Genomic DNA, 16,558 nt, shown 5'->3' on the forward strand with positions numbered 1-16,558 from the left:
GATGGCGGTGGCACAGGATTATATTTCTCATTGCTTCTGTACAGCATTGTGGGCTATCGCTGCGCCCCTTTTAAAGAGGGTCGCTGCCTAGCCGTGCCAACCCTCTGCAGTGTGTGCCTGCGGTTCCTCTGGCAGACGCACTTATAAATAGACATGAGGGTGGCGTGGCATGAGGGCAGCTGAAGGCTGCGCAGGGACAATTTGGTGTGCGCTGTGGACACTGGGTCGTGGGGGGGGGGGGGGGGGGTTGGGCAGCATGTAACCCAGGAGAAGTGGCAGCGGAGTGTCATGCAGGCAGTGATTGTGCTTTGTTGGAGGTAGTGTGGTGCTTAGCTAAGGTATGCATTGCTAATGAGGGCTTTTCAGAAGTAAAAGTTGTTGGGGGGGGAAACTCTTGCCGCTATTGTGGCTTAATAGTGGGACCTGTGAACTTGAGATGCAGCCCAACATGTAGCCCCTCACCTGCCCTATCCGTTGCTGTGTCGTTCCCATCACTTTCTTGAATTGCCCCGATTTTCACAAATGAAAACCTTAGCGAGCATCGGCGATATACAAAAATGCTCGGGTCGCCCATTGACTTCAATGGAGTTCGTTATTCGAAACGAACCCTCGAGCATTGCGAAAAGTTCGTCTCGAGTAACGAGCACCCGAGCATTTTGGTGCTCGCTCATCTCTATTCTCCTTCCTTTGCTGTGGTTTTTTAAATAAAGGAGATTGAGGATTTGAAGCAACCTCTGAGATATGGTTTAAAGGCCTTCCATACCAGCATCCTGTCCGAGTTCGCTTCGTGTGCTTCGTAGTATATTTGGATTTGGTCTGCTATACGGTCATTTGGGCCAAGCAGTGAGAGCCAAAACGGGTGTGTTCGTGCCTCTTAATAACGGGGGAGCCTGAATTTTTGAGAGTCATGCGGATTGGTGAGTGGTCTGACACCCCTCTTGGGAGGAATTCTATGGATTCAATTCTTGAGAATAGTGAGGGGGATCCAAATATGTAGTCTATTCAACTCAGCGCATGGTTGTGGGCTGCGTGGCAGGAAAACTGCTGATGTGGGTGAAATATTCGCCATAGATCCAGCCACCCGGTCACCGAGATCATAGAGGCTAGGCGGGTCGGGCTCGTGTCTCCCGCCCCCCGAGCACCACCCCCAAATCTGTCCAGGAGCGGGTCCATGACCATATTCATGTCTCCCATGCAAATAATCGTTGCATCTGGTGAGAATGAAGCGAATTGTATACCTTCCGCTAGGAGGGCTGTTGACGTTGATGGTGGATTGTAGGAGCATAGGAGGACATACGGGTCATTATTTATTTTGGATCTTACGAAAATAAATCTGCCCTCGGAGTCTCTTTTCAGATGTTCCACTTCCCATCTAAGTGATCTTTCTATCAATAAGGATACCCCCCTGGAATATGTTGTGTGGTATGCGTGTGCTGACCACTGGATCCATGGTTTTGGCAAGAGTTTAGAAGTTTCAGGCGTGAGGTGGGTCTCCTGTAGGCACAATACATGTGGTCGCCAGGAGCGTATTAAAGAATTTATTGTAGTTCGCTTTCTGGGAGATCCCATGCCTCTGACGTTCCAGGACACAAAGGTTATCTCTGCCATTGGCGGAGGTGATTTAATTGAGTCCGGATAGGATTTTCTATGATATCTTGGCCACTAGGAGTCCCCCCTTCACGCCCAGCAACATTTTTGTCACCTACTATGCAATCGTATTTCAGTACATTTACAGGAGGAACATTAAGCATCTGATGCATACAGTTTAGAAACATTGCGGTAGTGTACTACCTTTGAATACTCTCTTCCTGTGTTAGTATTCGTGGCTAATTCTTACTCGGGGAAACCTACACAGCATAGCTTCAACGTTCGCTATACTTGTGGTTTTGTTGAGTTGTTGAAACAATAGTGTGGACCGACCATATCATGTTGTATGTTGGTTAGTTGGACTCCCTTTCAGGGAGAGGGGAGGTGAGAATGAGGAGGGGGGAGGAAGAGAGAGGAGAAGGGAAAAAAAAAAGGGGGGGGGAGGGGTTGTGCCGGGGGCGGCAAGGGGGGAGCGATTCATCTTTGGTCTTAAGAGTTAGCAATACAATTACGTAATTTTGGCAACGTGTTTGTGCATAATATGGAAGTCCCGACACCTAAAGGGAGATAAGAAATGGTTAGATTTTGTATACGTTACAGTCTTTCTGGTCGTCGTCTAGTGGTTAACCATTCTTCTGCTTCAGATGGTGAGGTAAAGAAGCGGGTACGATCTCCGTCGATCACTCGCAGTCGTGCTGGATACACCATGGAATACGGGAGCTGTAAATCACAAAGTTGCCTTTTAACACTGAAGAATGACGCTCTTTGTTTTTGGAGGTCTGCTGAGAAATCCGGGAAGATAGACGCCGCGGCGTTGTTATGGCGTAGGTGTCCTCCTTTTCTAGCTGCTTGCAGAATAATGTCTCTGTCACGAGAGTTGAGTAATTTTGCTAGTAGGGGTCTAGGTGGGGCCCTGGGTATGGGCGGCTTCATTGGCACACGGTGGGCCCGCTCGATGACGAAAACCTGTGATAGATCAGCATTGGGAAGAAGTTCGCGGAGGCACTTCTCTAAGAATTATTCGGGTCTTTGTCCCTTGGTTCGTTCCGGCAGTCCAACTATGCGCAGATTATTTCGTTGTGAACAATTTTCAAGGTCATCTGCTTTTTGTCTCCAATATTCAGCTTTTTGTGTGAGGTCTCGTATTGCGGCCGACATTGGAGAAACAGTGTCATCTAGTGTGGATATTCTGTCTTCCGTGTTTGTGACTCTCTCTCTCAGGTTTTGGAGGTCTTGTCTAAGGAGGCTCACATCCATTTTAACTTCGTCGATTTTACTAGTAAGGGTAGTCGTGGATGTTTGGATTGCAGGTTAGTAACTGCTCGGATAGTTGTTGCAGGGTTTGAACTGTACCCTCTGGTGGGTTTGAATTGGTGTCCTTTTTTTGGGGGGGGGGGGGATGAGCCCCTGGGGCTGATGGTGTGGAATCAGAGCCTGGATCTTTGCGATTTTCGCTTCTGGCAAACGCTTTTAGTTTATCTGCTGTTGCGTTTTGTCTGGTAGGTCCCATGATAGGTTGCTTTGAGTTTCCCTATTTGGAGAGGTTTTGCAGCGTATCGGGTTACTTGCCTCTGGTTTATGGTGCGGGATATTAAAGTGTCCTCTTTTTTCTCCTTTTTTTCTCCCCTCCTTTTATAGTTAGGCTGTCGGTTGTACGCAGTGCAGGGTTTGAATGTGTGGTATTCACACTGGCCTGTAAGGTGTTTCACCCCCGTCACATCCGGCTGCTGTGATTTGCGGTTTCTTTACCCGGGGCGTGCGTTTTGGTAGCGGCGGTCGCTTACTGTCACCTGTGGGGGACTTTCTTCGAGGTTCGTTCCACCCTTTCCCTCTACTGGGGATATTCTATGGCTGCCTCTGTGGTCTCTCCACTAGGTATGGTGAGGAAGGGGCTCCGTTCCCAGTCTCTGGGTTATACAAGGTGCAATGGCTGCCGCCCTTTCCCCCCTGTTCACTTAGCTGTTTGTTGCCACTCCTGGTGCTGCCTTTCTCTTTTAGGAGGGGTTCTCTGCGTGCCCTCTCTGCTCGGCCCTTCTCTACGCGGTCTGTCAGCCCTGTCCACAAGATGGCGGCGATACCGGCCGCTGGTCCGCTGTAGCTGCTGGCGCTGTGGGTGCATCGCCGGGTGTCCGGTCCTTTCCCTCCTTGTGTCAGTGGAGGTGCGCTGAGCTTAGGCGGCCGTCCGCTGGCCGATAGTCTCCCCTGCAAAATGGTGGCAGCGTTTGCGGCTCCATGTGTCTGCCGTCAGGGCGTCCTCACTGCGGGTGCTGCGTGGGCACTGCTGATGCTCTGAGGCACCGCTGATGGTCTGGACCTCTCCCTGCCTTCTCTCCGCTTATGCGGTGCCAGGTCTAGGGTCTTACTGGCTGGCTGGTACCCCGTGCTGTGTGGTGGCGGCAGCCCCGGCTTCTCGGATCCCCCGCTGGTGCTGCTTTCGCTGTAAGTGCTCCAGTAGCTGCTTTGATGGTCTAGCCTCTTCCCTTTCTCCTTCGGAGCTGTTATATCGGGGTTGGGAGTCCTCAGGATGGGTGCAGGATTGCTGGCTGGTCGGTTAGAGCAGAAGCCCTTCTTACATGCGGCCGGTCAGCTCGGCTGCTTGGCCACGCCCCCGCAGGGAATTCTTTTTACTAGCGGTGATGAACGAAACATCTGCCACATGCAGCAGATGTGTTCTTCATCCCCGCGGGGGACACGGCAACGGCGGAGGGTAAGGTTTTTTTTTTGTTTTTTTTAACACTAAAATTGTTTTTTTTTAGGGAAGGGCTTATATGTAAAGCCCTTCCATGAAAAGCAATGCTGGGGTGCCAGAAGACCATTGTTTTCAATGGAGCCGCCAGCAGCTGCTGTGGCTCCATTGAAAACAATGCAGAGCATCGGGCACCTTGAAAAATGCTTGAATCTCCCATTAACTTCAATGGGGTTTGTTACTCGAGCTGAGCTCTCAAACATTAGAAAAAGCTTGGCTCGAGTAATGAGCACCGAGCATTTTGGTGCTCGCTTATCTCTAATCATCACCCATCAAACAAAAGTTGGATTCAGCCCTGAGGAAAGTATTCCTAGCAAGGTCCTGGTCAAGGACCATTCCAGTTAGTCTGTAGAGCAGATAGAAGAAGATGTGAGAGGTCACACAGCAGTTCAGTCAGCGACACAATCTAAACGGGCAGTAGGAGGCTGGCCATTCAGCGCAGAGGAGAGCTCATTCATCCAAGGCAGCAGGTATAGCAACCAGAGCAGCTTCTTCGTTACAGACAGTCCAAACATCGGAAGATTCTCCAGATCCAGAAGATGAGGGTATGATGATATCTCCACAGGATTATCAGGATTCCATGGTAATGGCTACTGGGCCCACAGCTCCTATACAGCCTGATGAGTATGTGTCTATGTTGTGTCCATTGAATTTTAACAGTCAAACTGAGTTAGCAGGAGTAAGGATAGGTCAGGGATGCAGGGGGGAAGCATCCAGGTCAGGTGTTAGGAAGGGTAGGTTTGGGGAAGTGTTAGGCAGCTATTGATTTGTTATGACAGTGTAGCCAAATTTCGTTTTGTGGGTGATCACTTCCGATTTCAGTGTGGACGACTCTTTTGGTTCAATATACTTATGATATGAGAAGCAGTTAACCTGTACGCTCAAATATTAGATGAGACCACAACATAATTAACCTGTGGTTGAGGGAGATGGCCATAGTAAGATATAGGCAGTCATTTCAAGGGTTAGATGGGTCATCTGGCTCAGCCAGTAGTTCGTATACTTCTGGGCAGCCTGTTTAGTCAGCAGGGCAAAAAACAGTCCTCTGTTGGCAATTTAATGAAGGCCAGTGTGTTTGCTGGAAACTGTACATTTAAGCACATCTGTTCCTACTGTAACAGGACTTCCCATGAGGCATCCCTTTGCTTTAGAAAAGGAAAGTGTAAAGAGTCAACCCCGGTGAAACATCCATAGATGGTCACGTTTCTAAATAGGTTCCCTGATAGGCTTAAGGCACAACTTCTGTATTCTGTTTATAACAATGGTTTTAGTATTTCACTGCCTCTACATCGAATTCCTTGTTCCAATACAAAATCTTCGGTCTGCCCTACTGCATCTGCACATAGTCATTTACAAGCTGATAAAGGAGCTGCTCTTGGGTCGCATGTCTGGGCCATTTAGAGAACCTCCTTTTCTGAATTTCATGGATTCCCCGTTGGGGAAAGTCCTCAAAAAGGAGCCGAATAACTTTCGGCAAATTCATCATTTATCACATCCAAAAGGTGCGTCGTTCAATGATGAAATAGACCTGGAGCTTTGCTCCATGGTGTATAATGTCATTTGACGCGGCCGTTGCTTGGGTGCAGAAGGTCGATATTGGTGAAGACCAATACTGAATTGGCATTTAGGCTTTTCCTGGTTCGTTCTGAAAGCCTTTGTTTGGTGAGGTGTTATTGGGAGACGTCCTATTTTGCTGATCAGTGTTTGTCTATGGGTTGCTTGATTTCCTGTGCAAAATCAAGGCCTTCAGTTCGTTTTTTGGAGTGGGAAGTGAGAGAAGTGGCAGGCACTGGTTCACTTATACACTATTTGGACAATTTTCTATGTTTGGGCCTGACAAATTTGCATGTACGTTCTTCTCTCTTATTGACTATACAATGGGTGGCACAACGTTTTGGGGTTTCACTAGCTCTGGAGAAAACAGAAGATCCCTCCAATTGCATTACTTTCCTAGGTATGACTATTAATATGGAGAGAATGGAATGTAGATTGTGGGCAGACAACTTGGAGTCTTCGCCAAGAGGTTGGTCAGGCTCGTCGCATTAATAAGATTATGCTGAGGGAGCTACAATCCAGGGTAAACTTAATTTTGCATGTCTGATTAGGCATATCTGGTTTGGCAGCGATCAGGGCGGGAGTAAATCAATTAATTAGAGAAGAGAACACGAGAACACAAGGCAGATTTGAAGGTATGAACGTCTTTTCTTGAACAGTAAAATGGGAAGTCCTTGATGATTGGGTTGACTATTGACAATTTTGATAGCAAATTGGTTACTGATACTGCAGGTAGTTCCATGTTCGGCGCATTTTATCAAGGCAATGGTGTGCTGCTTAATGGCCAAAGTCTTGGGTTAAGTCGGGATTGGTCACAAATTATTATTTTCCCTATAATTGTGGCGGTGACACTATAGGGTGAACGGGTTTGCAACAAAAAAAGTTAGTTTTCACTTCAATAACGAAGGCCATTAACAGCCCAACAGCGTCTCCCTTTCCTGTAGTTAGTTGGCTGCATCATCTAGTGCTACAAGCTTTGTACTCAAATGTTTGGATGGTAGCTGTTCATGTTTCGGTTATTGAAAATTCTATTGCAGACTCTCCCGTTTTCAAGCAGAAGAGGAAGGGAGAGTTTGCGCCCCACAGCTTTGGAAATTGGTTAATGAGCAGCTAGACATCTGATTCAGGCGTCATTGGTGCTGGGTACGTTGACAGCTTACGAAACAGCTTGTCGTGAATGGGAAGATTGATGGGTGGTCTAGTTGGGGGACATATAGACTGATGACCATAGAGTTGGGACACTATTATATTGCCTGAGCAATGCATTCCACTGTGGCCTTGTCGATAGGTCGATAGCTGACGTTAATTGCTTAATAGTAGCTTTGGCTTTCAGTTATAAAATTACGGGCTTATAGGACGTGACTAAAAACGTTCAGTTGGCCGAGCCCTGAAGGGCTTCAGATGGGGTAAGGTTCATATAGACAAACCAAGGCCAGTTTCTTTTCAATTGTTGGAATGGCTGGAAGCTACATTAGAGGGTTTGTGTCACAATGTTTATGAGGCAGGTTTATTTTGCTTGGCTGTTTTGTGAGCCTTCTTTGGGTCCCTACGAGTGGGGGAACTAGGTCTTTGGTAGAATGATGTAATCTCTTTAGGTGATCGCATTGACATTGGGTTCGACATTCCAAGACGGATCGGTGGGGTAAGGGGTGTAGGATTATTCTTGGGCGAGTATCGGAGGCGGTAATATGTGTTCCATTCACCTTCTGTTGTGATATAAAACAAGGGTCATCATTGGCCTGTTATTGCGTCATGGGGACGGTTCATTGTTGTCCAAATTTCAATTTGCAGCATTTTATCCTCATTCCATCCGGATCGGTGCAGCAACGGAGGCCGCAGGCTGGGGGCGAAGACCAGATTGGTAGATGGGAATCACACTGATATAAATCATCATTCGTCCGCACTTTCTATGACTTTAACCCCTTACCACTCCAGGATGTGCATTTACATTGACTCGGCTCTACTCCTCCGTCTCACACACGCTCAGCTCTGCTCCCCCGTCTCGCACACGCTCGGCTCTGCTCCCCCGTCTCGCACACGCTCGGCTCTGCTCCCCCGTTTCGCACACGCTTGGCTCTGCTCCCGTTTCGCATTCGCTCTGCTCTGCTCCCCCATCTCACACACGCTCAGCTCCCCCATCTCGCACACGCTCGACTCTGCGCCCCCGTCTCGCACACGCTCGGCTCCGCTACCCCCGTCTCGCACACGCTCAGCTCTTCCCCCCCGTCTCGCACACGCTCGGCTCTGCTCCCCCGTCTCGCACACGCTCGGCTCTGCTCCCCCGTCTCGCACACGCTCGGCTCTGCTCCCCCGTCTCGCACACGCTCGGCTCTGCTCCCCCGTCTCGCACACGCTCGGCTCTGCTCCCCCGTCTCGCACACGCTCGGCTCTGCTCCCCCGTCTCGCACACGCTCGGCTCTGCTCCTCCGTCTCGCACACGCACGGCTCTGCTCCTCCATCTCGCACACGCTCGGCTCTGCTGCTCCATCTCACACACACTCGGCTCTGCTCCTCCGTCTCACACGCTCGGCTCTGCTCATCCACTCTCTGAATACATCCTGATGGGACACATAAACTGCAGGTCACACAGCAGAGTCCTGCATCCACTGAGCGGAGAGACCTGGTCATGTGACCCCTTGTCTCCTCCCACACACTGATCACATGATGGTGACATCATCACAGGTCCTGTAAGCACAGACCAACCCCACGGCTCCTGTCCGGCTGCAGGTGGAGGTATGTGGGGTTCACAGCTTCCCCTTGTGGAGACCCCGGGGAGGTGCAGGAGATTAGCGGCCATGTAACGCTCCTCTGGGGGTCTGGGCTGTACATAGGAGATGGTACAAGGCCTCTGCAGCGCCCCCTATTGGCAGGCCTGTAACATGACTGGGAATAGAAGCCTCCGGAAGGCAGAGAACATCTCCAGCTACAATCAGGATTATTCGGCCTCCACTACAAATTCGCTTTCTACAATCCGTACAAAATCCCCCCAGAAGAATATAAATAAGTGACACAACTGATAGAACGAGCGCTTTCCCCAAATCCCCACAAAATGACCCTTTTTCTGCCTCCTGCGGCCCCAGAATCCCCCATGAGGTCTTTAGTCCTGGGAGCCCCTTCTGCTGAGCGGCTGCAGACGGACAGCAGCTTCTGCCGGCGCTCCGGAGGAGTCTTACCCCGTTCCTCGCGGCCGCCGGCTCACTGATGCTCTGGGGTTTGGGAGGTGCAGCCGCCGTCTCGTCGCTCCAGAATCTTCCGTCTGAAACCAGTAAATCCCCCAGAACTTCTCGGCTCGCAGCTCCCGGCTGGATGTGCTGTTTGTAGCATTTAGCGGAAGCGCTGGACACGTTTTGGCCGCCCGATCCTTCTTCAGCGGCCGGACTCCTACAAATCACTGGGGAAGAGATAGCGGATAACATGTTGTATCTTCATAGCGTCATAAATCCCCCTGGTTAACCCCTTCCTGCTCTGGGGCTTATATGTACACAACTGACAGCTAACTACAGCTCAGCCAATCAGAGCCAGCACTTCCTGGAGGCGGAGTTTTTCAGACAAGTGTCGGGGAGCTTCGGGAGATGTGCGCCGGAGCCGGACAGCGCCTCTTAGGGCTTATTATAAGGCTTTTATAATAGGATTTCCTACAATAAAGTTGCATTGCAGCAGCAGGGAAGGCTCCAAGGGAAATATGGGCTACAAAACATTACAATCTGCGGGCATCTCTGGCAACCTGCAATATTTTTGTCTCACAATGTCGCCTGCTACAAAACATCGCTGATGTGCAGGAACCCGTAGGAAACCATGGCGTCACCTACAGGCGATCTGTCGCATTGCCAGAAAAACCGCATGATTTTTTTTCCCATGTGAAAGCGGCCTTAACCCCAAACATGGAGGGACGACCCTGAGAATCAGTTCATCTCCTGTTCTGTCCGCACAAAAACGGAGAGCACAACATTTACACATTAATTTCCTCTCCCCTTATTATCTGCAGTAATTGTATCACATGGGATGTAATTAAGGCCCTTTTACACGGAACGATTATCGAGCCCTGTGGGTTTGGCTGCGTTTTGTATTGCGCACTTTGTATTTGTACTTGTGTTCTTATGCGCAGGGTTTCTGTTGCGGAATGTGTTGTGTTTTGTGATGCGGTAGTTCCGGCACCGCGGTCACACGGACAAATTAGATTTTTATACATCAACAAACGCAGATTTTCCAACAGAACCGCTGCATTAGCTCAGCGCAATAACTGCAAAATCCGTAACGCAGGTGTACTTGTGGATTTTGCTGCACTTTGTTATGATCCCTATGCCGAACATCGGCTCCATTTCCACTCGGTTCCCACAACATAAATAGTCGCGCTGCAGACGCATATTTCTTGCGCATCCGTAGAAGGAAACTTCTGCTATGTGTGAAGGAGATTTGTAAAATCTGATTCTCTCGCCTTGTGGAATCTCCGCAGTGCTTCCTGCAGTGTGAAGGCGGCCTGATCCTTCAGTCAGTTGTTGGTAGATGTGATACTGAACGACGGTCATTCAGTGTAAAGACGGCCAACGATTGGACGATAAATGGGAATTAATTTGTGAATCGTTAGTTGTTCATTTTATCCAGGCATAAAAGCCCGATGACAAACGGCCCAAGTAAACAGGCAGTGGTTCATCTATGAGTGACTGCCTGTTCACAGTGATGGAGGCGGGCAGCCATGAGAGATCCCCGCCGCGCTCCGCCCCCATTCACTGAACAACTATGTGGTAAAGCACAAGCTTAAATTCCCAAGTATCGGCCTATGTAAGACCACCCTAAGGCTAGTTTCACACTGACGACCGCGATTTTGCCATGATTTTTGTGCGGCAGCGATGCCGCCCGTGATAAAATCACACGTTTTTTTTTTACCACTAAAGTCAATGGGACTTTCTAATGTTAAAATTGCAAAGCATGTTTGTTGCGTTGCGATGCGATAAATCATTTCTTTTTTGCATCAGGCAAACATTGTGCAATTTTCTCGCCCAAGTGCATCCACCCTAGGGGTTAATTTTTTTTTTTTTTCGAAATGCTACATTTTCTCCTAAAGGAGAGCAGTGAGTGAGGAGACTTATAAGGCCAATTATGTTCCTCTGGGTAATATGCAAATAAGGAAAATGGAACAATACCTCCACGGCGCCACCTATTGGAAGGCAGCATTCCTTCAAATCAATGTTAAACTCTTTACGAAAGCCTTGTAACAATGACTAGGAATTGAAAGCCAAGCCAGATTTCATGCACAGACAGCTAGGTGGCACTGCAGAGGTATTGTTCCATCTCCCTCATTTGCATACTAGTTGATATACCCAGCTTTGCCTGAGTTATTTGGTACACTCTCCTCACTTCTTAGCCTTATAGGTAATGCCTATTCGTGCCTTCCTTATGTACTTTTGCAGCTTTTCAGTATATGTACAAAGGTCAGTTAGATTCTCTTCAGTATATACACATAGAGGTGAGGTAGATTCTCCTCAGTATGTACACACAGAGGTGAGGTAGATTCTCTTCAGTATATACACATAGAGGTGAGGTAGATTCTCTTCAGTATATACACACAGAGGTGAGGTAGATTCACCTCAGTATATACACATAGAGGTCAGTTAGATTCTCCTCAGTATATACACATAGAGGTGAGGAAGATTCTTGTCAGTATATACACAGAGAGGTGAGGTAGATTCTCCTCAGTATATACACACAGAGCTGAGGTAGATTCACCTCAGTATATACACATAGAGGTCAGTTAGATTCTCCTCAGTATATACACATAGAGGTCAGGTAGATTCTCTTCAGTATATACACATAGAGGTGAGGAAGATTCTTGTCAGTATATACACAGAGAGGTGAGGTAGATTCTCCTCAGTATATACACACAGAGGTGAGGTAGATTCACCTCAGTATATACACATAGAGGTCAGTTAGATTCTCCTCAGTATGCACACATACAGGTGAGGTAGATTCTCCTCAGTATATACACACAGAGGTCAGTTAGATTCTCCTCAGTATATACACACAGAGGTGAGGTAGATTCTCCTCAGTATATACACATAGAGGTCAGGTAGATTCTCCTCAGTACATACACATAGAGGTGACGTAGATTCTCCTTATATACACATAGAGGTGAGTTAAATTCTCCTCATTATATACACATAGAGGTGAGGATAGATTCTCTTCAGTATATACATACAGAGATGAGCTAGATTCTCCTCAGTATATACACATAAAGGTGAGGTAGATTCTCCTCAGTATATACACGAAGAGGTGAGGTAGATTCTCCTCAGTATATACACATAGAGGTGAGGTGGTTTCTCCTCAGTATATACACACAGAGGTGAGGTAGATTCTCCTCAGTATATACACATAGAGGTGAGGTAGATTCTCCTCAGTATATACACATAAAGGTGAGGTAGATTCTCCTCAGTATATACACATAAAGGTGAGGTAGATTCTCCTCAGTATATACACATAAAGGTGAGGTAGATTCTCCTCAGTATATACACATAAAGGTGACGTAGATTCTCCTCAGGTAATACACATAGAGGTGAGGTAGATTCTCCTCAGTATATACACATAGAGGTGAGGTAGATTCTCCTCAGTATATACACGAAGAGGTCAGTTAGATTGTCCTCAGTATATACACAGAGGTGAGGTAGATTCTCCTCAGTATACAGATCATTTCCCAAGGCTTTATGGTTTCTTAGAAAAGATCTATGTCCTGTATCATGGATTTTCACAGTTCATGCATAGAATTGTATATTGAAGTTGAAACCCCTTTAGTTTTCCTATTAGGATGTAAATAATGATCAGGCAAATTTCATGTTTGTGCAGTACAGATGTGTGTTATTAGTTACATTACATATGGGATAATTTACTTTCACACTTAGAATTGAATAATCAAGTTGTGACCCTTTTACTTTTCCTGTGTTGGACCTAAAGAATGGTTGTGCCACATTTCATGTTTGTACGACATCGGGAAGTTACATAATATAGGGTGTCACTTACTTTTGTACTTAGAAGTCAATAATCAAGTTGCAAGCCATTTACTTTTCCTATTTACAGCCTAAAGAATGGTTGTGCCAAATTTCAGGTTGGTGCGGAACAGATGTGTGTTATTACCTACATTACATAGGGGGTCACTTACTTTTGCACTTAGAATTAAATAATCAAGCTGCAACCCCCTTTACTATTCTTATTTAGAGCCTAAACAATGAATTTGCCAAATTTCAAGTTTGTAAGACGCTGGGAATTTAGAGAATTAGGTACACTTCATAAGGCGAGGGGGTCACTTACTTTGACACTTAGAATTGAATAATGACGTTGCAATCCCCTTTACTTTTCCTATTTAGGACCTAAAGATTGCTTGTGTCAATTTTCAGGCTTCTACGACACCTGGGAAGCTAGATAACATAGGGGGTCACTTACTTTTGCATTTAGCATTAAATAATCAAGTTGTGACCCCTTTACTTTTTCTATTTAGGACTTCTAGAATGGTCGTGGCAAATTTCAGGTTTGTACGAGATCGGGAAGTAGGAGAATTAGATTAGGTACATTACATAGGGGTGCGCTTACTTTTGCATTTAGCATTGAATAATCGAGTTGTGACCCCTTTACTTTTCCTTTTTAGGATCTAAAGAATGCTTGTGCCAAATTTCATGCTTCTTTAACACTGGGAAGTTGAGATGAGCGAGCGTACTCACTAAGATAAATTACTCGAGTGAGTATTGCCTTATGTGAGTACCTGCCCGCTCGTCTCAAAAGATTCGGGTGCTGGCAGGGAGTGGCTGGGGAGAGCGGGGAGGAACGGAAGGGGGAGATCCCTGCTCACTCCCGCAACTCACCGCTCTCCCTCGCCGGCACCCGAATCTTTTGAGATGAGCAGGCAGGTACTCACATAAGGCAATACTCGCTCGAGTAATTTGCCTTAGCGAGTACGCTCACTTATCTCTACTGGGAAGTTAGAGAATTAGTGCCAAGTCAATCAATGATTGAGTGAGTCAGTGAGAGCTTTCGCCTGGATATACATAGATTACCCGGAGGAGCATGAATGGCCTTGTAAGTCTCCTCTCTCACTGCTCTCCCTAAGGATAAAAGATAGCGTTTCTGACTCATGTCACAGGCCTCTCACTAGCAAAGCCATAAACCTACTCCACACTGATGAGGGGCAAGTACCCCGAAACAGCTGTCTGTGCATGGAATCTGGCTTGGCTTTCAATTCCTAGTCATTGTTACAAGGCTTGTATAAAGAGTCTAACATTGATTTGAAGGAATGCTGCCTTCCAATAGGTGGCGCTGCAGAGGTATTGTTCCATCTCTCTCATTTGCATTTTTTTATAGTTTCAATGCTCCAATTAATGGGTAACTGTTATCATTTAGAACCAGGAATTCAATCACTTCTGTTAAGCATGTAGCATTGTGATCACAGTAACTCAATCACTGCTGTTTTCCAAGCCCTCTATTAAGTCCTGTTCACACACAAGGATTGTCATTTGAATGATTGAACGAATTAACAACTTTTTTGCAGACAAATGCTGAGCATGTAAACGTACAGATAATAATCATTTGAAATCCTCTCCATTTCCCTCATTAGCTATGTAAACTCTGTGTTTCTTGCTCAGATGTCAGAAACGCTCATTTCTCCTTAGGGAGAGCAATACTATAAACTAAGTGAGGAGACTCAAATGGCCACGCACGCTCCTCTGGGTAATATGCAAATAAGGGAGATGGAATAAATCCTCCACAGTGCCACCTATTGAAAGGCAGCATTCCTTCGAGTCAAAGTGGGACTTTTTATACAAGTCTTGTTGCTGCCTTTCAATAGGTGGCACTGTGGAGGATTTATTCCATCTCCCTTATTTGCTCAGATGTGCCGCTGTTTATGTGAGGAATCTCTGGCCAGGAGGTTTTTTTAATTAGTGTGAAAAAAAGCCATTGTCTTCTGAGTAAACAAGTGGTCATTTGCATGTAACAATTATCTCACAAATTCTTCAGTTTGAACGAATTTTGACTGATAATTGTTGCGTGTAAATGGACCTTAAGTCCTCTTGTCATAGTTTGGTTAGAAATAACACAGTAGCATTTTATATATTTAAAGAGTTTTGTCTCGAAAACATGTTTCTAGCTTCTGGCCCCCATAAAATAAAAAAGTATACTCTCTTCTCCTCAGCCCACGGCAGAAGTCAGGTGACTGCTGCTTCCAATCAGAGGTTGAATTCCTCGTATCAGAACTAATATCCTGGGTGGCATGATGCCAGGAGTTTGGAACAGTCATGCTGCAAACTCTCTGATTGGCTGCAGCAGTCACCTGACTTTCTCAAAGCTGTACAACTGTCTTACCTGCTCAAGATTAGACCTCCGCTTACCCTTATTAACATACTAGTTAAGCATACTGAGTCAGTTTTGAGGTAAGATAAGTATAGCAATTTATTTATGATATATAGCCTGGAATACACTCTAAGCATGCACAATCATGGGTAATCAAAAAGTAAGCATCAATACATCACAGGATAGTGTAGCATCACTCCTTAATCGGGGGATCTCGGTATCGATTGTCAGGAGGAACCGGGAAATCAACACATCACTGAATATTGTAGCATCACTCCTTAATCGGGGGATCTCGATATCGATTGTCAGGAGGAATCTGGGAAATCAACACATCACCGAATATTGCAGCATCACTCCTTAATCGGGGGATCTCGATATCGATTGTCAGAAGAAATCTGGGAAATCAACACATCACTGAATATTGTAGCATCACTCCTCAATCGGGGGATCTCGATATCGATTGTCAGGAGGAATCTGGGAAATCAACACATCACCGAATATTGTAGCATCACTCCTCAATCGGGGGATCTCGATATCGATTGTCAGGAGGAACCAGGAAATCAACACATCACTGAATATTGTAGCATCACTCCTTAATCGGGGGATCTCGGTATCGATTGTCAGGAGGAACCGGGAAATCAATACATCACAGGATAGTGTAGCATCACTTCTTAATCGGGGGATCTCCGTATCGATTGTCAGGAGGAATCGGGAAATCAACACATCACCGAATATTGTAGCATCACTCCTCAATCGGGGGATCTCGATATCGATTGTCAGGAGGAACCGGGAAATCAACACATCACTGAATATTGTAGCGTCACTCCTTAATCGGGGGATCTCGATATCGATTGTCAGGAGGAATCTGGGAAATCAACACATCACCGGATATTGTAGCATCACTCCTCAATCGGGGGATCTCAGTATCGATTGTCAGGAGGAACCGGGAAATCAACACATCACTGAATATTGTAGCATCACTCCTCAATCGGGGGATCTCAATATCGATTGTCAGGAGGAACCGGGAAATCAACACATCACTGAATATTGTAGCATCGAATCGGGGGATCTCGATATCAATTGTCAGAAGGAATCCGGGAAACCTCCGTAAGAGTCCCAATCCCCTCTGAAAATTCCTGCCTTTTATATAATTTTTTATTACACAAATGTTCCAGTACTCTTTCACAAATTATTATCATATAACTATCGTGCTTACACAGCCTCAGTACAACCTTCTAGAATATTTCAGCGCGTGATCACCTTGTGTGATCATGTTCAGGGACTTGTTCTTTGTCCACGTTCAAGGATGTGACCATGAGTTATGATTCCAGCTCAAACCAGTCT

The 16,558-nt window shown here is 46.5% G+C and overlaps 2 pseudogenes; both read left to right on the forward strand.

The window, feature by feature from the left end:
• Nucleotides 1-16,558, forward strand: part of LOC136626708 (zinc finger protein 850-like) — a 190,551-nt pseudogene that overhangs the window by 45,725 nt on the left and 128,268 nt on the right.
• LOC136624509 (zinc finger protein 585A-like) overlaps nucleotides 8,593-16,558 on the forward strand; it is a 43,376-nt pseudogene continuing 35,410 nt past the window's right edge.

The sequence above is a fragment of the Eleutherodactylus coqui genome, chromosome 4 (genome assembly GCF_035609145.1).
Source record: "Eleutherodactylus coqui strain aEleCoq1 chromosome 4, aEleCoq1.hap1, whole genome shotgun sequence".
Classification (NCBI taxonomy): Eukaryota; Metazoa; Chordata; class Amphibia; order Anura; family Eleutherodactylidae; genus Eleutherodactylus; species Eleutherodactylus coqui.